This window comes from Choloepus didactylus, chromosome 8 (genome assembly GCF_015220235.1).
Source record: "Choloepus didactylus isolate mChoDid1 chromosome 8, mChoDid1.pri, whole genome shotgun sequence".
Lineage (NCBI taxonomy): Eukaryota > Metazoa > Chordata > Mammalia > Pilosa > Megalonychidae > Choloepus > Choloepus didactylus.
The window spans coordinates 72567947-72590326 of NC_051314.1; the positions used below are offsets into that span (position 1 = coordinate 72567947).

At 36.6% G+C, this 22380-nt stretch overlaps 2 long non-coding RNA genes across 2 annotated transcripts; both read left to right on the forward strand.

Moving 5' to 3' along the window:
- The first annotated feature begins 38 nt into the window (after positions 1-38).
- Positions 39-12252, forward strand: LOC119542450. The gene is made up of 3 exons (XR_005218479.1): positions 39-249; positions 682-824; positions 11441-12252. It is a non-coding gene; the product is annotated as an uncharacterized LOC119542450 (long non-coding RNA).
- Positions 12253-12478: 226 nt separating this feature from the next.
- Positions 12479-14067, forward strand: LOC119542485. The gene is made up of 2 exons (XR_005218483.1): positions 12479-12535; positions 13668-14067. It is a non-coding gene; the product is annotated as an uncharacterized LOC119542485 (long non-coding RNA).
- The last annotated feature ends 8313 nt before the right edge of the window (positions 14068-22380 follow it).

Consider the following 22380-nt stretch of genomic DNA (forward strand, 5'->3'; position numbering starts at 1 on the left):
GCGGGTGGCGGGGTGGGGGGTGGGGGGAGCTAGGGCACTGCCGCCGCCCGGCGACTCAAGGGCGACTGAGCATGCTCCGAACGCCTGTCAACGCTATTCTGGATACTTGCCCTGTAGCTCTGAGTGCTCCACTTCGTATTTTAGTTGTGGCGAAGAGAGAAAGCCAAAAGGCAGGTAGAAAGATCTGTTGTTCCAGATCGGTCGTGACACGCTTTCTCCGAGGTATTTTCGCGCCTAACTAGGAACCAGGTGTGCGGTGGCTCTGTTTAGATAACCCAGGGAGGTGTGCCACCTATGGGAGAGGAAAGATGCAAACTGAGAGAAGCCTGGCAAAGAACATGGCGACTAGAAGCTCCTCATCTTAAACTTGGAGGGGAATTGTTGGGCCATTTTATAATTAAGGCCTTTGGGGGAAAGGGGATTATTATTTGATTATTTCACCAATCAGATCACTCCAAGGGGAAAAAATTACACCATGGGCGGATGGGTATAGGAAACAGTACATGAAGAACTTGAAAATAGGAAAGAAATGGAGGAAAGTCATTTATAATGTTCATTTTTAGTTTCTCAAGTTATTCAGTTCCTCAAAATAGGATTTACCTATTTGACAATGCATAGTTCTAGAGATAAGGGTAATTATGGTCATTGGTTTGATTTTTTTCCACCTTTTTTTTATTCCAGTTTAGAACATGTTTTTTTGGAAATGTTGGAAAGAAGAAGGGTTGGAAATAAACGTTTGAGTAACTGCAAAGGTTGAGCCCCTTTGATGTCTTTAAAGGTTAAATTGCTACTTAGAGAAAAAGAAACTGTCCAGGGGAATAAAGGTGAGCTTGGATTCAAGAAGTCTTATTGCAGTTTTTCTACCAATTAGCTGGCATTTTCCCCATTCCTGTTTTTAAAAAGCGAAAAAGATAAAATGTTATGTTAATCCTAGATAATAATATAGCTTCCTAGAACCTTTTTTTTTTTTTTTTTTTTTTTTTAATTCTAGGGCTTAAATTAAGCTAGAAACCAAGGGAATTTAGTGGAAATGACCTGAGCTTTGAAACCGTAGGGACTCATTCAAAATGGTGATAACAGTAATAATATTAAGTGCTTATATTGTCAAGCATTATTCTAGGCACTTACATGGATTGTCTCAGTTAGTACCCACACTAACCCTTTTAGATACTACTATGATGATCCACATTTTACAAATTTGGAAACAAGTATAGAGAAGTTAAGTCACTTGGCCACGTTCATAACAGTTAGTGTCTTAAGTCTGCCGCAGCCAGTCTGTGTGCTTGAACAAAATTTGAATTTCACCTTTTGTAACTGAGATAGAAATAGCAAATTTTTGTTGCTGCCATACAATTTACCTGAGATGATTTGTGCAAATTGTCTGGCACATAATAGGAGGTAAATAAATGGTAGCAATTATTAATAATTTCAAAAAGTTTGAGACAGTTTTAAAGAAAGGAGTAATTTAGAAACTAAAGAGCGAAAACAAAATTCTAGAAAGAACTTGTGGATTTTTAAAACCTAAAAGTGGATAAATAGGCATTTTATAAGGCGTAATAGTCATTTGATAATGGTGGACTATCTAACAATGACTATAAACTTTGCATTTGTATTACATAAAAAAGAATAGTAAGTAATTCTTAAACTTTGAAAGAAAACAACATAAAAATACATGTTTCAAGGTCATGTTCTCAAATATTTGCTATTTATTTTTTTCCTGCTCCTTCACCACATTTTTTTTCATTTCAAAGAAGAGGAGGAAGAAGAAAGACCATATATTTCCTGAATTTTGACCCTATTCTTACTTGTCCTTCTCTTTGATTTTTAATTTATTGTCCATGACACTTGGCCTATTTAACCTAACTCCCAAACATGACTATTCATATCATAATACCGTAACCTTAGAAATTTTTTTATTTTATTTTATTTTTTTTTAGTTTTGTTTTTCAAAAAATTAAAATCTGGTCTAATTCACCTCCTGCCTTAGAGTTAGTATTTGGGGACTCATTTCTAAGTCACCTTGATGCTATGACTAGACATGCTAAGTAAATGTTTGGTTGGAGTAGAAAGGAATCTGAAGAAGAATTAGGTGGGAAAAAATCTAGTTTATCCTATGATATATAGTCTTAATATTGTTTAGGAATTACGAAAAAATACAATTTGAGGAAAAAGCAAACCATATGATTAGAATTTGAAATGCTCTGGTAAAAGTTTTACCTTGATTTCTGCTTATAAAATGAAATAGCAATGAGGAAAACAAAGTATGGTGATATACTCAATATTCTAGAAACTCATGCTCCACAAATAAATAAGCTAGTAAATACATATGTAGAATACAAACTAATAACCAAACTTCTGGCGCAGTTTTGGTCACAGGCTCATCTGTTACTTTATACCCACAGTTTCATAATCTGGGGGTTCTCTAACCCCTCTTCATTCTGCACCATGCGTATCTTCTCATGTTTCTTTTCTCATTTCCCCCACTCTCCTCTGTATCAGACTTATCTAAACTTTCTTTAAGGCCCAGCTATGCCATCACCTCTGTAGCATTTAGAGAATTCCTTCAATAAAGATAATCCCATCTTACTTTCTGCTCCTGCAAATAGAACATGATTTATGCCCCTATTCAGGACATTTTCTTTCTGCTTCACATTATAGTTTTATTATAATATGATTTTATGTAACTGTCTACCCAGTCTTAAAAAAAAAAAAAATGCTTGACTTGAACTGGGCTTTGCATGAGCAAGACACCATTATTGTCTAAAGCCACTGAGATTTCATGCTTTATTTGTCAGCAGAACATAGCCTACCCTATTCTGCCCAATACAGGTGCTGTTTAATAAGATTATAAATCATAAAGGCATAAAGACCCAAGGAGACAATGAGTTTAGAAGAATACACTATGTTCTTAAGACAAGCTTAAAATATGTACTCTCACAACCAAAAATTGATGTAACAGTCTTTTCATGGCAAGATTCTGTGAGACCAAAGCAGGCGTTTGTGTGTAACGTATGTGTGTAGAATACACACAATACATTGGTTTTAATTAAGAACAAAACCCAAATTTTTCAGTACTCTCCTAAGCTTTAGTGAAAACCAACCTGCACCTGCCATCCAGTGGCAGCATACTATGACCAAGATCGTAGCTGGCTAGTAGCTGTGAATACAATTGTTTATGACCTGGTTTCATAGAAGGTACGAAGTATGAAAGAAATCTTTCTATTGCTTCTAGATTTATATCTTGATTTCATCTGGATAAGCTACTTGGAAAATTTCTTTTATGAAAACCTCCCATAGAATGGTGGGAAATGCAAATCTAGTCTGATTTTACAAATCTTAAGAAAAGGAAAACAGTCACATTGGACATTGCTATATGTTGTGTCTTTCAATACCAATAGAATAGAATAAATAGGCCTTTTATCAAAATAAATGACTTTGGGGACTCTTCAAATCTCTTAATGGAATATGCATTAAAAGTACTGTCCATTGGTGTGTTTTAATTTTACATTTTATTGAATACCATGAAGTAAGCTTAATGGAAAGTAATTATAAATATTTATGGATGCCTTCATCTAACTATTTTAATTATTCTGAAATCATATAAAATTAGAAATTTGGATTCAAAGTTTTCATCATAAATTGTAAACTTCTTGGTACAGAGACCTTGTAAATAGTGGCTTATAAATATTTAATCTTCAATGAACTTTCTTGAATGAATCAATGACTGAATATGATGCCAAGAAATGTAGGCTCTAGTGCCTTTTCCTCTATGTGTGTTCTTGGATAGGCCACTTAACCTCTCTGATCTTAGGCTTTTATTTGGAGGCCTTACACATTCTAAAATTCTATGATGCTAGCAAGTACTTCAAGGATACAGAAACCCATGAAATTTATGCCTTATCTTATGTGAAGAAAAAAAATATGCATGGTAGAGTTATTTTCTATTAAACTAAAAATAATGTTTACTTCTCATATTTTGGACAATATTAATCAAGATGCTTTACAAAATATGACCATAAAATCACATGTTTAACTTGTAACCACTGGAACTTGCTGTGTACCTGGAATGTCATTGTTTGCATTTACATAATACCTCATAGGTCACAGGACAGTTTTACTCAAATTACTCTCAACTGCCTGCTTCTTAATAAGTTGGATTTTAAGCTACCTTTGCTTTATTTCTTTGCTAAAAGTTAAGGCCATATTGTTGTTTGTTTTCCATTCAGAGATATTTTTCTGTTTTTCATCTGCCAGGGATTGACAAAAACTACCTATTTGTTTTGTGCTGTTTTCCTATATAATGCTAGTTAATTTCTTAAGGCTAATTAATTCTAATGGGTGTTTTCTGGTTGTGATCTTGAATTATCCCTTTAAATTTTTCCCAGTATAAGATCTATTATGTTAAATAAATACTTTTCAGTTCTGTTTGTTAGAACTGAATCTGCCTCTGCTCTTTAGCCCTGTGAATTGGGTTGGAGCCTAGCAAAATAGGTTGTCACCTAAGCCATATTGATTTTGTATTTTTTATTTTAGTCTATCAGTATTTCCTTTGTCAACAGAGATCTGCAGTCATGGAAACCAGTGATGGCTTTGGACTATTTGTTTTCATTGAGTTTTGTTCATTCATGACATGTATTTATTAAGCAACAATTATATTCCAGGTACTGCACTAAACCCTTTAGATAAAAGTAGTGGTTCCCTCAAGCAGACGATACATCATTTCTTTAATTTTCAGACTGATTATAATGCTAATGCTATGATGCTGTGATAACACCCTCCAAATAATTGTTTGTATATACATACACAGAGTATAAAAATCAGAATATTTGGTTTCTTTGTGATGGTCTTCACAAATTTTGTCAGTCTAAACTGGAATAGACTATCCTAATCATTGAGTTGAAGGGTTATCCAGAGACTCAGAAACATGTTTCGAAAAGACGTTTGGAGTCCCAGCTCCCAACCTGCCCCAGAGCAGCTCCTCCACTCAGGCAGGTGCCAGCTGAGAATGCAGCTACCTGGGCTTTGGTGGCTGTCGTGGGAGAACGCCAAGGTCTTAGCTGTGAGTGCCAGGCCAGTTCGTCGCGACACCAGGGTCCAGCTGATAGTACCAGGCCGGCCCCCAGATGTCAGGGCTGCATCTCTCTTTCTTATGACCTTGGGTGCTCTGGAGCCCTCAGAATGTTTGCCAAAGCTACAAGGAATTTTCTTAGACAAGTAGATGCAGGTGGGAACTTGATTGCAGTACAAACTTGAATGACTGTTAAGTTACAACTTCTAAGTCTAGTCATCAAAAAGAAGAAATTCTGGTGTTGGCAGAGACCCAAGTACCAGTGTGGTTTTGTTTTATTCAATTTCTAAAAAATTTATTTATACTCTGTCTTTACCAGGGTTTCTCCACATCTTTTTTTCATCACCACTCTCTTAAGGAGCCTTTTCAGACCTTTTTAACCTAATCAACTGGTCCCATAAAATTTTAATACCATGCATACAATATATATTTGTTTATATACTGTATATATACCTGTGCTTTATGCTTTTAAAAAAGTAAGATTTTTTCACTTCCCAAGAACAAATTTTCATCAAGAATGTGTGGTCTAAATAATGAAAGGTTTACAGTACTAAAACATTTAATTCTTTTATTTGAGGAATAAGTGTAGAGAATATATATATATATATATTTGTACTTAGATATGCAGACTATTTCCGAAACAGTTTTTAAAACTCAACCACTCAGTTTTATTAAAATTAATATTCCCTGAAGTCAGACATTGTTCTTAGCTATAGGCAGTCCTTGCTTTGCATGGTAGTGTGGGGCCATGAAAATGACCACACAAAGCAATCTTAATAACCAATGGGAAGAATTATGGTTGTTCTGTAACCTTTCATTTTTTTCCAAAATATTAAAAATTCTTATTGGTTATAAATGGAAAAGAAAATGAAAAAAATAGTAAAACATATTCAGTGTACTGTAATTTAAAATGCTAGAAATACTGAGAATTAAAGTGTTTTATTTCATTGAAAAAATAATCAAAAATAGTCTGAACAGTGCTTGCATTCTTCTTTTTATCAAATAAATTATGGTATTGAGTGAGCAAAGTGTCATACTCCTTTTAAGATTGGATGCGTTTCCAAACATTTTTATCTTTTGCACTTTCACTCTTGGGAAATATCTCTGTGAGTTCCTTTAATGTAAAGCTTTTTGCCTCTTCCTCTGGGACATATTCATCCTTTCATCACAACCACTTTCCTCATTTAAGTCAATAAGGTTTGCCTTCACTGAGTTCCTCTGGCTGCATATCTAGAGTCTGTCCAGTGGCAGTAGTGTCAACATTTCCATGATCAGCTATTTTCTCCTCTAACTCCATTTACTTTCGATTCAAACTTCACTTCCAGCATTATTACTTTTCTTTTCTTTTTTACTGCACTTTCACCCTTGTTGGCCAATTTTCTCTTTCAGTTACCCGCTTTTGTAAAATGTCAGATAGATGACAAGGAGACAGTGCAATGCACACGTTGCTGTGTATGCATAAACTGAATAATGGATGCAAGGTGAGCAATCACTGGCAAAATTTGAAAGAAATTATGTGACTGATAACTGTTCATGATACTCATCTGTTATTTATGTAGTCCTGGAAAGAGCATTTGATGATGTGGTCAGCGCCCTTGCAGCCCCAGTGGCAGTGCTGGGGGAGCTGGAGCCCCTGCGGCAGTAGGACCTTGTGGCTTTCCAGCAGCTGGTGGGGTACGGTGTGCAGGGCGGGAGTCCACTGCAGGAGGATGTGGTCAGCTACCAGAAGCTCTTTACAGTGGCCTACTTCTTGGTGAGTGCACTAACAGAAATGCCAGATAATGTGGCAACTCTACAGGGCACTTGCTGTCAGCTTCAGATTATTCCTGCTCTATGCCACTTGCTCAGTGCTCTGTCAGATGATGGAGTATCTGATCTTGAAGACCCAACCTTGGCTCCTCTGAAAGATGTAGAAATATTTGGAATTGTGCAGCATTTGTTTGCCTTAGTTGACAGTAACCTGGAGACAGTGCAGTCATCCATGAAAGCTGTCATCCTGAAGAACCCCAATGTTTATCCACTCTTTACATAACCCTGAATGAACTCTGCTTTAGGCAGAGAACATTAGTATTGTCATATGTGAATTAAAATACATTATTGGCCAACCTTAGAATTTTTCAGCATGTTCTAAAGCTACTTTGGAGTTTAGGTCAGCCCCACCTTAAAAGTTGTTCAATGGAATGAATTAAAAAAAAAAAAAAAGACATATAGAGTCTTCCCAAGTAGCCTTCAAGAAGGAGAATGAGTTTTCTTCCATGATGTCAAAGACTCAAACAGAAATTGTGGATTCCATTGCAAATATACCAATTTTATTTCATTTTAAATAAACTTTATTGAAATACAATTAACATACATTAAAATGCACACATTTTAAGTGTACAGTGTAGTTAGTTTTGACAAATTTACATACCCATTTAACCACTACCACGGTCAAGATACAGAGCATTTCTAGCATCTCAGAAAATCCCCTCATGTCGTTTTGTTTCCATATTCCCCTCACCCCAGCCAATCACTGATCTGATTTTTACCATTATAGATTAGTTTGCCTACTTTAGAATATTATATAAATGAAATGATAGAATATGTTCTCTTTTCTTTATGGTCTCTGCTGCAGATTGAATTATGTATCCAGTTTACACGTTCTTAAACTTGGTCCACATCCCTGTGGCTGAGTAATATTCTATTGTGTATATAGACCACTTTTTGTTTATTCATTCAACAGCTGATGGACACCTGAGTTGTTTCCATCTTTTGGCAATTGTGAATAATGCCACTATGAACATTGGTGTGCAAATATCTGTTTGAGTCCCTGCTTTCAATTCTTTTGGTTATATACCTAGGAGTGAGATTGATGGGTCATATGGTAATTCTATACTTAACTTTATGAGGAACTACCAAACTGTCTTCCACAGTGGCTGCACCATTTTACATTTCCCACCAGCAATGGATGAGTGCTCCTATTTCTCCACACCTCCTTTAACACTTGTAATTTTCCATTTTTTTAATAGTAGTCATTCTAGTGGGTGTGAAGTATATCTCTTGGTTTTGATTTGCATTTCCCTAATAGCTAATGATGTTGTGAATCTTTTCATGTGCTATTTGACCATCTGTATATCTTCATTGAAGAAATGTCTACTCAAATATTTTACCCGTTTTTAAATTGGATTATTTGTCTTTTTGTTGTTGAGTTGAAGGATTTCTTTATATATTCTGGATAATAAACCTTTATTGGATATACGTTTTCTAAATATTTTCTCCCATTGTATAGGTTGTCACTCTACTTTCTTGATAAAGGCCTTTGAGGCACAAAAGTTTTTCATTTTGATGAGGTCCCATTTATTTTTTTTCTTTTGTTACCTATGCTTTGCATATAAAGTTTAAGAAACCATTGCCTTATAGAAAGTCCTGAGGATGCTTCCCTATGTTTTCTTCTAGGAGTTTGATATTTTTGGCTCTTATATTTAGGTCTTTGATTCATTTTGAGTTGATTTTCAGATATAGTACAAGGTGAGTGTTCACTTTCAATGTTTTGCAAATGGAGATCAGTTTTCCCAGCACCATTTGTTGAAAAGACTGTTCTTTCTCAAGTGGGTGGTCTTTGCCCCTTGTCATTTTATTTTTAAAGACAGAAATAGTACAGCAAACATTCTATTATCAGAATGCAAATAAAATCATAATAAAATTTAAAAAGGGCTTCAGGACTAAAAATTTAAAAGAAACTTTAAACTCTTTGATCACAAAGGAAATTCAAACTGTAAATGCAGAATTTTTATAAAACTGATAATAAAATATTATTTATCAGACTCTATGAGATACAGCTAAAGTGATATTAGAAGAAAATTTGAGGTGTTAAATATTCTTTTTAAATACTTATTCTTTAAAAAGAAAGAATGAAAACAAATAATTTAAACATCATTCTCAAAAACTTAGACAAAGAATAATGAAAGAAAGCAAAGGAAATCAGTAGGAATTACTAAAGTTAAAAGAAGTAAAGGAGTTACAAACAAAGCACAATACAATGAATAAATAAATTCAAAAGCAAATTGAAAAAAAAATTATAATAGGCAAGTTCTAGCTGACCTCATTTTAAAAAGGAGAATATATAAAGATTAAAAAGAAATGGTAAGGAAAACAAGTATAAATTCAGAGGAAATTAAAGGATTCATAAGAGTTTAATATTTCTTTTCCCATGGAAATAAATTTAAAAGACTGATCAAATAAATAATTTCTAGGAAAACAGAGAATGTCAAAATTGATGCCAGAAAAATTAGATTATTTTAATGGAAGTAATATAGAAAATAGTCAAACTACTCAAGAAAATACAGGCCCAGAGAGTTTCCCATGCAAGTTCTGACACACCTTCATTTTTCCATTCTCAAATCTTCCCTTCTTTATGTAGACCTGAGTTTTCTGACCTATATCATTTTCCTTATCACTGAAGAGCTTCTTTTACCATTTCTTACAAGTTCTGTTGATAAATTACTTCAATTTTTGTTTCTGAGAAAGTCCTTATTTCTCTTTCCGTTTTGAAGAATAATTTCACTGGATACAGAATTCTAGGTTGGTGTTTTTTCCTTTCAACATTTTCAATATTTCACTCCACTCTCCTTCTTTGAATGATTCCTGAAGAGAAGTTTGATGTAATACTTATCCTTGTTTCTCTACAGGGAAAGTGTCTTTCCTCCCTATTGCTTCTTTCAGGATTTTCTTTATTTTTTATTTTCTGCAGTTCGAATGTGATATGCCTAGGTATAGATTTGGGGTTGGGGTTGGGAGTGGTATTTATCTGTTTTGTGTATTTTCAGCTTCCTAGATCCATTGTTTGGTATCTTTCATTAATTTTGAAAAATTCTCAGTTCTTCAAATGTTTCTTCTGTTCCTTTCTTTCTTTCCTCTCCTGATATTTCCATTACATATACGCTATACCTTTTGTAATTGTCCCACAGTTCTTGGCTCTTCTGTTCCTTTTTTTTTTTTTTCATTCTTTTTCTTTTTGCATTTCAGTTTGTAAAGTTTCTATTGACGTATCTTCAAGCTCACCGATTCTTCCCTTTACTCTGTCCAGTTTACTGATGAACCCATCAAAGGCATTCTTCATTTTTGTTACAGTGTTTTTTATTTCTAGTGTTTCCTTTTGGTTCTTTGCATGTTGTCCATGTTTTTCATTAGAGCCCTTAGCATATTAATGATAGTTATTTAAAATTCCCAGTCTGATAATTCCAAAATCTCTGCCATATTTTCTCATTCTGATGTTTTCTGTATTGCTTCAGACTGTGTTTTGTTTTGTTGTGTTTGTCTTTTAATATGCCTGGTACTTTTAGTTGAAGCCTAGACAGGCTGTATCAGGTCAAAGGGACATTGCTGGCTCCATCTGGTTCCAGAATCCCCATAATCTGTGATTCTCTGTATTTACCAATTTTTCCCAGTTCTCAGGGTTGTGGTTTGCCCCGTGTCCTCAATTCTTTGAAGGATCTAAGAGGAGTTGTTGATTTTCATTTGATTCAGCTTTTTTCTTATCTTTGAACCAGTTTTTACAACTAGAACCCTTTGACTACAGAAGCAGCTGATTTCCTAGGAGTAACAACCCTGCAACACAATAGTAATTATACTTTAACAATTTCCCCAGTCCTTTCCCAAAGGAACCTGTATCCATTTCCTCAGGAAAGGGCAATATTCAGATAGTATGAGGACTAATGGATAGAGTATATGAGTTGGCATTGACACCTAAAGACCCAAAGTATCATTATACTCCTTATTATAATTGGGATTTATGGACTTCAGATAATAAATGGACTACTGGCCAAGGTCCAGCTTAAAGTGTGTTCACTGGATCAATTCAGTGGTCATTTCTTCACTGGGATTAAAACACTGGACAATTGGACTGACTCCCACATTGAATCCTTTTTCTGTGAAGTAAAAGTTACTGTAGTGGGAAGGGCCATGTGGAAGCCTCTGAAACTGTCCCACCTGGCTCTAGCCAAGATATTAAATCAAAACTGTATAGGGGGCAGTTAAGGAGATTAGTGCCACCCTTAAAGGCCTAAAAGAAGCAGGAGTGGTGATCTCCATGATATTTTCACTTAATTCACTGAACTGGAACATATAGAATATGGATAGTTTCTCGAAGATGATTGTAAAGTACTGTAAGCTCAACCAAGTAGTACTCCTGATTGCTGCTGCCATGCCTATATTTGCTAGCAGATTAATACAGCCCTAGATACATGGTATGGGGTCATTTATTTGGTAAACACATTATTTTCTATGCCAGTCAGAAAAGTCACTGGTAAATCTGGGACAGGGATGAACAACAATATTCATTTAGTGTTTTGCTCCAAGATTCTGCTAACTCTCCTGCCCTCTCTCATGATGTAGAATGAAGCATTACCGACCATCTAGACATCCTGCAGAACATCATAGTGATCCATTATGTTGATACCATTATAATTATCAGACTGGATGAACAAGAGGTAGCAGCACACTGGAGTACTGGATCCATATTCTTCAGTGGGAGAGAGATTAACTCAGTGAAATTCAGGAGCCTCCTACTTCTGTAAAATTTTCAGATATCCAGTGGTTTTTAGATAATGGAATATCTCCTACAAAGTAAGTATAACTTATTACACTTTGCTTCACCCACCATGAAAAAGAAAGCATACAAAGGCAGTGAAAAATGACCTGGCTGCTGGTCAGATGCCTGGAAGGAAATAGATTGAAAGATTAGGGACAACAGTGTCTGGAGTAGAGGTATGTGGATGGATGTAGGGGAGTGGCCATAAAATGTGAAGATGCATATACCACATGTTAATGCCCAACAGAGAGCATCCACCACAGAAGAGTCACTAAACAACCAATACTCAAAGTAACCAGTATGTTGATGTCAACCAGTTTCTGTCATCTGCCACTCCAGTGCATGTATGAAGGACACATAAAATAAATGGCCATAAGACACAGATGGAGGTTATAGATGGGACCAAAAGCATGGACTCTGACTTATCAAGGCTGGTCTAGGTGTTGCCTCTGCCAAGTATTCAGTCTGCCAGCAGTAGGGACCAATGCTGAGGCTTGATGTGGCACCATTCCTCACGCGGGCTGTGGTGGTTTGAAGCTGTGGGTGCTCCAGAAAGACATGTTCTTGTATTTAATCCATCCCTGTGGGTGTGGACCCATTGTAAGTTGTACCTTTTGATGAGGCTACTTCAGTCAAGGTGTGACCCACGTCAATCTGAATGGGTCTTAATCCTCTTACTGAAGTCCTTTATAAGAGAATGAAATTCAGACACACAGAGAGAAAGCCACAGAAACAAGAAGCTGAAGCAACAAATCCTGGAAGAGAAGGGAGAGACCAACAGATGCCACCATGTGCCTTGCCATGTGAGAGAGGAGCCCAGGATTGCCAGCAGCTGGTCTTCAGAAAGAAAGCATCGCCTTCATGATGGCTTTATTTGGACATTTTCTCAACCTCAAACAGTAAGTGAATAAATTCCCATTGTATAATGCACCCATTTCATGGTGTCTGCTTTGAGCAGCCTAGGAAACTAAAACGGGATAACTGGCCACTTAGGAGCCAGTTGACTACACTGGGCCCCTACAATCCTGGAAGAGCTAGCACTTCTATCTCTCAGGAATAGGCATGCATTTCAGATATGGGATTGCCATATCTGCATGCAGGACCTCAGCCAGTACTATTATCTGAAGTCTTATGGAGTGTTTGGTCCACTGGCATAGGATCCCACATGGCATCACATCAGGCCAGACATATTTTTCAACAGAGGAGATACCAGTTAGGACCCTTGACCATGTTATGTGCTAGTCATTATGCTTACTGCATTCAGAGGTTTCTGGCCTGATTTGGAATGAATTGTTGAAGGCACAACTGCAGCTCAAAGGCAACAGTCTACAAGGATGGGTATCAACCTTCACAGACAATCAATGCATTAAATCAAAGACTTTTATATAGCACTCTATCCCAAAAATAAAGAATATATAGGCCCCAGAACAAAGGCATAGAAGGAGACACAGCCCCCTTTACCATCACTTTGGGTATGACTTTGTATTTTTGTTCCCACACCTCTGGGTTCTCCAGTTAGAGGTCCTGATTTCCAAAGAGGGCACACTTTTTCAAGGGGCCACAGCAAGTATCCTATTGAATGATAGTTTTGGCTGTTGCCTGGGCACTTCAGGTTCCTTGGGTCTCTATACCAAAAGGAAAGAAGGGGAATTAAGTTTTGGCAGGGGTAATTTACCCTGATCTTCAGGAGGAAATAGGACTGCTGTCACATGTTGGGTGCAGGGACAAACACATATGAAACCCAGGTCATCCACTTGATCATCTATTGATACTCACCCAATTGTAACAGTAAATATAAGTCCATCAACCCCAGTCTGAGAAGGGCATGGTGATCAGGGACTCAGACCCCTTGGCAATGACGGTCTAGTTCAAACAGCCAGGTAAGCCACTGAAGCCAGCAGAGGTGGTAGCTGAGGGTGAGGGAAATTGCGATGTATAGTGGAAGAGAAAGCAGGTCAAAATTAAGTAGCAATTGTGGCTCCAAGAAGAATTGCGAAGCAGCTGTCGTTTGTTTCATTGATCTTGGAGCAGGTGTTCCTTGAACACATATGGAGAAGTAGATCCCAGTGGCAAATGGGAGAACTGTGATAAATATGAAGACACACCACCCAGATCCTTCAAAGAAAGACTTGCTGAAGGGAGTACGGTCAGCAGACAGCCTCCACTATCTACTCCTTCAGAGCTGGCCTCAGCTACGACAAACTGCTTCTTGTGCATCCAGGGATTGAACAAGGCAGGGGAGTAAAGGTCTAGCCATTTTGCCGGAACACTGGACACCTTAATGAGCAATGCTCTCTCCAGAGCTCCATGCCAAGTTAGCCAAAGCTTCACTGGGCCTGTATCACAGTTTGATTTCTTCCTCTACCCAATCCTTCTTACTTCCTCCTCTCTTTACAGACACTGATCTGTAATAAACATCTTGCTCACTAAACTCAGTCTCCTTGTTTGTTTCTGGAGAACCCAAACTGTGAAATACCAGTTTCGAAATGAGTAAGGAAATGCAAACTCAAGCACAGTCTCCCTGTATCTCTGCCTTCTCCAGTTCTCATTCAGTACAGAACTATGTGAAATTCCTGCATGTAAGAAATACACAGTTACCACTTAGCCTGCAGTAAAAAAATCAAATAAATATGCAATTTCCTAGCCCGTTTATCTTTCTAAATTCTGGTCATCTCTTAATTCACTTGCTCTAATTTAAACTTGTGGGTTAAATCACTCAGCATATTTTTTTCTACTTCTATTAACTTGCTCACCTTCCTAAGTGAATCATATTCATTTAATTTTTTTAAACTCAGGTTTAATGAGGCATAATTTACCTCCAGGAAAATTCACTCTTTTTAGACATATCATTCTCTGAATGTTGACAAATATTTACTGTGCTATAACCACTCACACAATCAAGTAAGCGGTCAATCCCTTCCTTCCACCCCCAGCCCTTTGCAATCAATGATTTGTTTCCTTTTGTTATTTTTTAACTGCCTTTTTTACTCTGAAAATAAGTTTCTTTCTCTCGACACCTCATCCTCCTTCACAATCAAGCCCTGTATTTTGGTAGCATCAGGGCAACCCCTCAGGAAAGGACTCCTTTCATCCTCTGGAATGTCTTACATTCACCTGAGGAGAGGTTTTGCAACTGCATGACATGGTGTGTTAATCCAGCTTTCACGCTGCCTAGCTCTAGGGCTTTACCTTCTGCCTTTTCCAATCAGTCAAGCTAGCTCCTTCTTTCTCAATGTTCACAGCTTTAAAGTTCTCAGAGATTCCCCACTTGAACCGGATCATCACAGAGTGGCCGGAGGACTCATGAAATCAAATGAATTTATGTTTTAACTCTAGTAACTCTGAGTATATCACCTACTTTCTCCATATAAGGTTTAGATTTAAATGGCTTACTGCTTCATTAAATTCCAAGTTCATTTAGCAGGAACCACCTTTACTATTAGAACTTGAACTATAAAAAATTATGAGCGATGAAATGTTTATTTTTGGATAACGGAAACTTCCTAATTCAAGCCCTCATCAAACTTCACCCCGATGATTAAAAGACTTCTAAATTATTTCCTTACCTTTAATTTTATTCTACCTTTTCCATTTCATCCTTCACAAGGGTATCAGTATCATATTTCTTCCTATTAAAATCCTCTGATGAATGTGAAGGATTAGGAAGTGCAGGCTACGTGCTGGAAGCAGGTGTGGCATTTAAAGTGGTATGCAGGTAATGCCCAGCTCTCCACCCCATGTAATACAATGGATATTCTCCTGGGAAGCCCTTTCAAGAAAGAAATATATAATTTTTGCTTTTACACTATTGCGACAATTTGTAGTTCATATAACATTTTCCTATCCAGCCAGAAATAAATGTTGTAATAGGAGAAGATGAGTTGAAGATTAGGGGAGTCATATGATTTTGCACAATACTATTTGCCTTTTTGAGTCATAAGCTCCTTTAAATGTTTCCACATGAGAATCCAAGGAGGGAAATCTATCAAGTCTATAATTCTGGGTCAGATGAAAGTAATTATCTGCTACCTAGTTCTTAGAAAACATCTCATTTCCATTAGTTCTCAGTCTCAACTGAATTAAAATTATTATCTTAATATTTCTGATCTTCATTTCCTAAATTACAAAGATAATTAGACTTTAAAAGTTTTGATTTATCATTAATTTTACAGATGTAAATATTGCAATATTTGGTGTAAAATTTCAAATAAAATTGTCCCTATGTCTTCCCTGTCTGATATTATTTGAGCATTACTCATGAACTCATTTTTTGTACACAAGAATAAACTGCAAGATGATAATTGACAGCTAGTCTAAACAAGTTAAGACTTGAAGAGATGATTAACAAGTCAGTACACCTGAAAGTATAAATCACATTTTAAGACATTTCTCACATAAGTTTAACTAGGTATGGTTCCTTCTGTGCTTTTTACCAACCAAATCCATATGTAATCTCCCAAATGGAATCAATAATTCAACAAATATTTATTGAGGGTTTATTATGTGCAGCAAAAATGGAAGCAGTAGCTATTTCATGAATGCTCACTGTCAGACTCTAGATTAAAATTTTTATATATATATCTCATTAAATCTTCATAACAGATACAAGAAAGATTTTTACTCCATTTAGCAGATAAGGAAACTAAGACATGTAAATATTCGAACAGGGCTGTAAAAGACACAACAAAATATACATTGTACATGGAAAAAAATGAGATAAGCAGAGGGAGGGATTAACATTTTTTGTGGACTTATTCAATCCTGTAATTCACTATGAACGTGTTATTGTGATCTAAATTTTAAAATAAAGATTTTGCGACTTCTAGAGGTAATAATGGCCCCAAGATAATAACAAACCACTGACAAAACCAGTTTTCCAATCCGTCTCTGCCTATTGCCAAAAAAGGCCGCCTCAGCAAAGGAGATGAAAACAAAAAACAAACAATATAACTGGTGTACATGGTGAATAAGGAATGGTCCTTATTCTAATCTGTAACATTTAGTGATTACAACAATAAATTCCCAAAACTAATTCCAAAGTTTCTTATATTTATTGTCTTTGAACCTTTTTCTTTCTTCTTATCCAACCAGTCCCCAGGTACTGCCACTTGTACTTTTGTAATCTCCCTGTACCCACCTTCTCCTCATGTTTCCATTTGCCATGGCCTTATTAGGATGTTTATCACTCTCACCCCCTTTAAATCATCATAGCCTTCTAACTTGTCTCCTTGGCTTCCTCCTCTCTTTCTTCCTGGCTCCTTCTCTCATTTTCACTCTAAAAAACAGGTCTGAACCTGTCACCACACAGTTCATATATTTGAAAGCCTCACAATCCCAACAGAATACTAATCCCTCATAGAATGACTCAGGCTCTCTGAGGCAAATAATTCCACTTTGCACTTTATTGGCAATCAGATTATATCTGTTATACTCTCTCTTTTAACTGTTTTTATAACATGATGTAATGGGATTCCCCAAAAAGTCTCAGAACTCTGGCAAAACACCAGACACAGCCATGAAGAACCTCCTGCAAAATGGCAAACTGAATACAGTGACCGTAGCCCTAACAACCTAAATCAAAGAAGACTAGAAAGTGAAAAATGAACTTGTAGAGGTAGAGGGTGTCTTTGTTCCCCCCAACCCTGACCTTTCAATTGAACACTGTGAAAGCACTTGAGAGGGTTCTCAAATATCTGAGAATGTCTGTGAACGTAGAAACATAGAAATCCTTAACTACGCCATGCCTGCAAGAGTCTGAAGGAGGGAGCTGCCTAAGAAACTTCTCACAGGAGACAGAAGAGAGAGTAAATCAGGGCTGATTATGGAAACTGCACATCCACCTTTTGGTAAAGGAAACTTGCATAAATTTCCCACAAGTCAATCAGATGACATGGAAAGTACCTGGGCTTGAGGGCTTGAGTTGTCTAAAAGCATCTTACCCAAGAAACTCTATGGTGTACCTCCAGGAGAAAGAGGCTGAAGAAATGTAGCAAGTGGTCAGCCTGTTCATTTGCCCACATCAAAACTGAGAAATTTCCCTTAGGGCTGGATTAAACAGTGCTAATCAAGTAAGATTTTTACCTACATCTTTCAATCCCTGCTCTGCACCTGGCAGTACAAAAAGCAGAGGGGAAAAAGTGAAGAAAACAGATCAAGCACCTCTTCACCAGAGCAGTTTTCCAGGAAAAAAAAAAGATAGGCGTAATTTGGAGGAAGAGGAAGAGACTTAAATTCTTTCTGCTCTTCAGCCTGGGTAATTTCAATTGTTTTGTGCATGAGTGCAGTGATCCTTTCTTCTGCTGCCTCCAATCTGCTCTTGAACCTCTCTATTGAAATTTTCACTTCAATTATTGTAATTTTAAGTTTCAGAATTTCCATTTGGTTCTTCATAATATATATCTCATTATTGAAATTCTCATTTGTTCATATAGTTTTCCTAATTTCCTTTCATTCTTTGCCCATATTTTCCTTTAGTTCCTTGATCCTATATATGAGAGTTGTTCTAAGATCTTTGATTAGTAATTCCAGAGACTGTGCTTCCTCTGGAATATTTTCTGTTGAATTCTTTTTTTCCTATGACTAGGCCATACTTTCCTGTCTCTATGTATATTTTATAATTTTGTTGTTGTTGAGAATAGTACATTCTGAGTATTATATTGTAGTCACTCTGTAAATCTAGTTCTCCCACTCTGTGGGCTACCAGAATAAGAACAAGAAGAAAAAAATAAAAAGTAAGGAAAGAAAGAGAAGGATAGGGAGAAAGAAAAGAAAAAAAAAAAATACTAGCAAATGGACAAAACACACACACAAAAGAAAGAAAACAAGGAAAAAAGTAATGAAATGTGCTGTCTCTCCCAGTCTCTTGTTATATGTCAGTGGGAAGCTAGAAGCTGCTGCTTTTGAAGCTAAAACCTAGGCCAGCATCCCTGCTCATCCCTCAGGGATCTGACAGACCCCAGAACAGAGAAATAAAAAAAATAAATAAATAAAAAGCTGACCAAAAAAAACCAAAACAAAAAACAAAAACAAAAACAAAAAACAAAAACAAGAAAGAAAAGAAAAAAAGAATGAGGTGCACTGGCTTTTTATATCTCTGTAGATGCTGGTAAAAGGCCAGAAAATGCTACTTCTGCGGGAAACCAAGAAACAGTCTGTGCTGGGCCCTCAAGGATCCACCAGACTAGACAACACAAGAAAGAGAAAGAAGAAATCCAAACAATGAAAAAAATGTCCTGGATATTTAAGTCTTGGTAGATGCTGGTGTGAGGCCAGAATCTGCTGCTGTGGAGAGGGTTGATATCAAGTCCAGAAGCTCTGCTGTGCCCTTGGGGATCTGTCAGATCAAGAAACACCCACATACAAAAGGAAACAACAACAACAACAACAAACTAGCTCTTTATGTTGTGAAAAGAAATAAAACAAAATAGAGTTCCTACGGTTGAAAGATTTAAAATGGAGTTGGGAGGTCATTCTGGAGGTTACTCTTATCAGAATCTCAGCCATTTTTCACAAACTGCTGAAGTATGCAAAGCCTCAAGCAACAGTGTTCCTCAAAACCTCAAGGACATCCAGACACCAAACACAAACCACAAGGTAAAGAACTCAGTAAACTATTTAACCTTCAGGTTTATTTATTTGGAGCACCCTGAATATCCTCCAGTCACAAATAACTTATGTCATCTTTTTCTTTTTCTTTAAAAACCCTTGCTTGGAAGTGACTAGGCGGGACACGATTTGGGTTGCTAACTGAGTTTGTGCTTCCTGAACTGCAATTCTAAGATCCCAAATAAATGCCTTTGTTGCCTTGAAGATTAGTTTGTTATTTCTCAATTGTCAATATCCAGGTAGATACTGGTAGGAGGCTGGAAGCGCTGCTGCCCCCAGGACCAAAACTGAAGGCAGCTTCCCTGCTGGTCCCGCAGGGATTCCCCAGACCAATCTGGGCCCTTAAACCCAACTTTTGGAGAAGGAGTTTTCCTCTGCCAGCCCTGCCCCAAGGGGGCTGCTCCAGGGCTCCAGCTAGGCTGATGCAGCCACAGCTGTTTTGGCAGCAACTTCCGCGGGGCTGAGCAACGTGGTTTGGTCACGGGTTCTTGCTTTCACTTATAAAAGCTGAATTCCTCTGGCACTCCTGTAGTTGTTTTAAATGTCCATTCTGTTCCAGCATTAACACATAGTTAATTCCAGTCGCTTTTTCCAGTTCTTTCATTTTTATAGTGGAGGGAGTAATTTGTAAATTTTCCTACTTTATTTTGCCTGTATTCTTAATTGCCTAAGTTTTTTTGTTTGTTTAACTTTCTCTCTGAGCAGACCATCATCTTTGGTAATGTTTCTGTCTTTTGTTATAAATTTTCCAAGAGATTAGAGATTTTTAAAAAATAGCTCACTGTCCATTCATTTTCATTAAACAAGGGTTTTGCAGTTGTTTTTTTTTCTATAAATCTTTATACTTCAAACATTGCAACTCATGCCTCTGTCTCCTTTTACAGTCACTGAAATAAATTCCCTTTCTTTTTGTGCTACTGGTATTCACATTAAGACTATATTTTCTTTGGGTTCTCAACTGATTTATTAGTTCACCTTCATTAATTTCTTGCACAGTGAGAAGAGATGTTGACCTAATAGCAGATCCAAAATAAATTTCTTGATGTTATACTCTGTTCATTTCATTCTAAAGCGAGAGTTCTTGACAATTTTTAATTATGGACCCTTTGGCTGTTTGATGAAGCCTGTAGACCCCTTCTCGGATTTAAATGAATGAAATAAAATGCATAAAATTACAAAGGAAAGCAATTACATTAAAGTACATCTATCAAAATGTTTAAAATTATCACACATAGTACATGCATTTCTTTGTTAACATATTACATCATATGGTCTAGCATTGGCTCTAATAATTACCATATTTTAAAGTAGCAAAGGGCTTAAAGACATTTAAATATGTCTGTGACAACCCATATCTAATATTAATAAATTTGTGATTTCATTAGTGTAAATATTACTGTGGTTTGTTCTTTTGAGGACAATGCTAACTTTAATTTGAGGTTAATGAAAATTAAGAGTTATTTTGATCCAAGTTTGCTGACCCATGCATTCTATCCGTGGATCCCATGGGGATCCAAAGACTAAAGATTAATAATTCCCATTTTAAAGCATGCTCAATCCATAGCAAGCAGCCGTGCAAAGAATACATTCATTACACAAATATTTAATGAACTTAGAGGTCTATGATTGGTTCCTGACGAATTTGCATTCCAGTATAGATAGACATGTAAAAAAGTAAAATATTAAATACATAAAGTAGCTTGTTATACTATAAATATTACATAGTCTTTAAGTGTGAAGAGGAGGAATGATGGAATTAGTGGAAAATGTTAAGCAGGAAGTTATATATCAGGCATGCTTTTTAAGAGGGGATGTCAGCAGTATTATAAAATTATTTGGAGACTGATGGTTATGATGGCAATGGTGACAATGAAGATGATGTGTATGTGCGGGTAAAAGGAGGAGGATGGAAATGTTGCTGATGGAAAATATGGAGATTCTCCAGGGAAAAAGAACCAACAGAACACACACACACACACACACACACATATGTAAATATTATGACATTTATTATACAATTTGGCTCACATGATCATGGGGATTGGAAGTCTGAATTCCATAGGGCAACCCACAATTTGGGAACTCTGGTGAATGTTCCAATGAATGCCCCAGGAGAAGCTGGTGAGTTGAAGTAGATAGAAATTCTTTTTTCTGACTTCTGAAATCATCAGTTCTTCCTTTAAGGCCTTCAACTGATTAGATGAGATTTCTCTCATTGCTGAAGGCAATCGCTTTGTTGATTGTGGATGTAATAAGCCATAGATGCAATCAACTGACTAATGATTTAAATCCATGAAATATCCTCACAGTAACAATCAGGCTAGAGTTTGCTTGACTGAACAAGTGAACACCATAAACTACCCAAGTTAACATATGAACTTAACCATCTAAGGAAAGTTTTCAAGATTTCTACTTTGATTTCTGGGTAGATAGTAATGCTCTTAGCCCAAATTAGACATGTAAGAAATTCTAATTTAAAGGAAACACTTATGCATTCTTTTTTGGAAATGGCAAAATAAGGTGTTGAGTGGAAAGGTCTAGCAGGCAAGTGGAGCAAAGGAAAGAAATAAGGACTGAGTTTGGGAGTCAATGATATGTAGGTGGTTTTAATCACAAGAAAGGATGAGGTTACCAAGGAAAGAAGATGTAGTGAAAATAGAAGAGGATCAAGGATAAAACTATGAAAAAGAACATTTAAGGGGTAGGAGAGAAACAGAAATATCTTGAAGAACTCCAACAGAGATAGGAGGAAATAGTAAGTGACGTCTTGTAAGATAAAGAAAAATTTTGCCTCCTTATTTTACTGTCTACTGTCATGTTTTTGTATTCATCCTCATTCAATGCTCACATTTTTTTTGTTGTAAAATATTTAATATTGTTTTAGTTTCTTAGGCTGCTCAAAGCAGATACCATGAAATAGGTTTGGCTTAAACAATAGAAATTTATTAGCCTACAGTTTTGAGGCTGTGAAAATGTCCAAATCGAGGAATCATCAGGATGATGCTTTCTTCCTGAAGACCAGCTATCCTTGGCTTCTCTCCACATGGCAAGGCACATGGCAGAATTTGCTTGTTTCTCCCTACTCTTCCCTGTTTCCTTGATTTCAGCTTCTTGCTTCCCTGGCTTTTTCTTTGTCTGA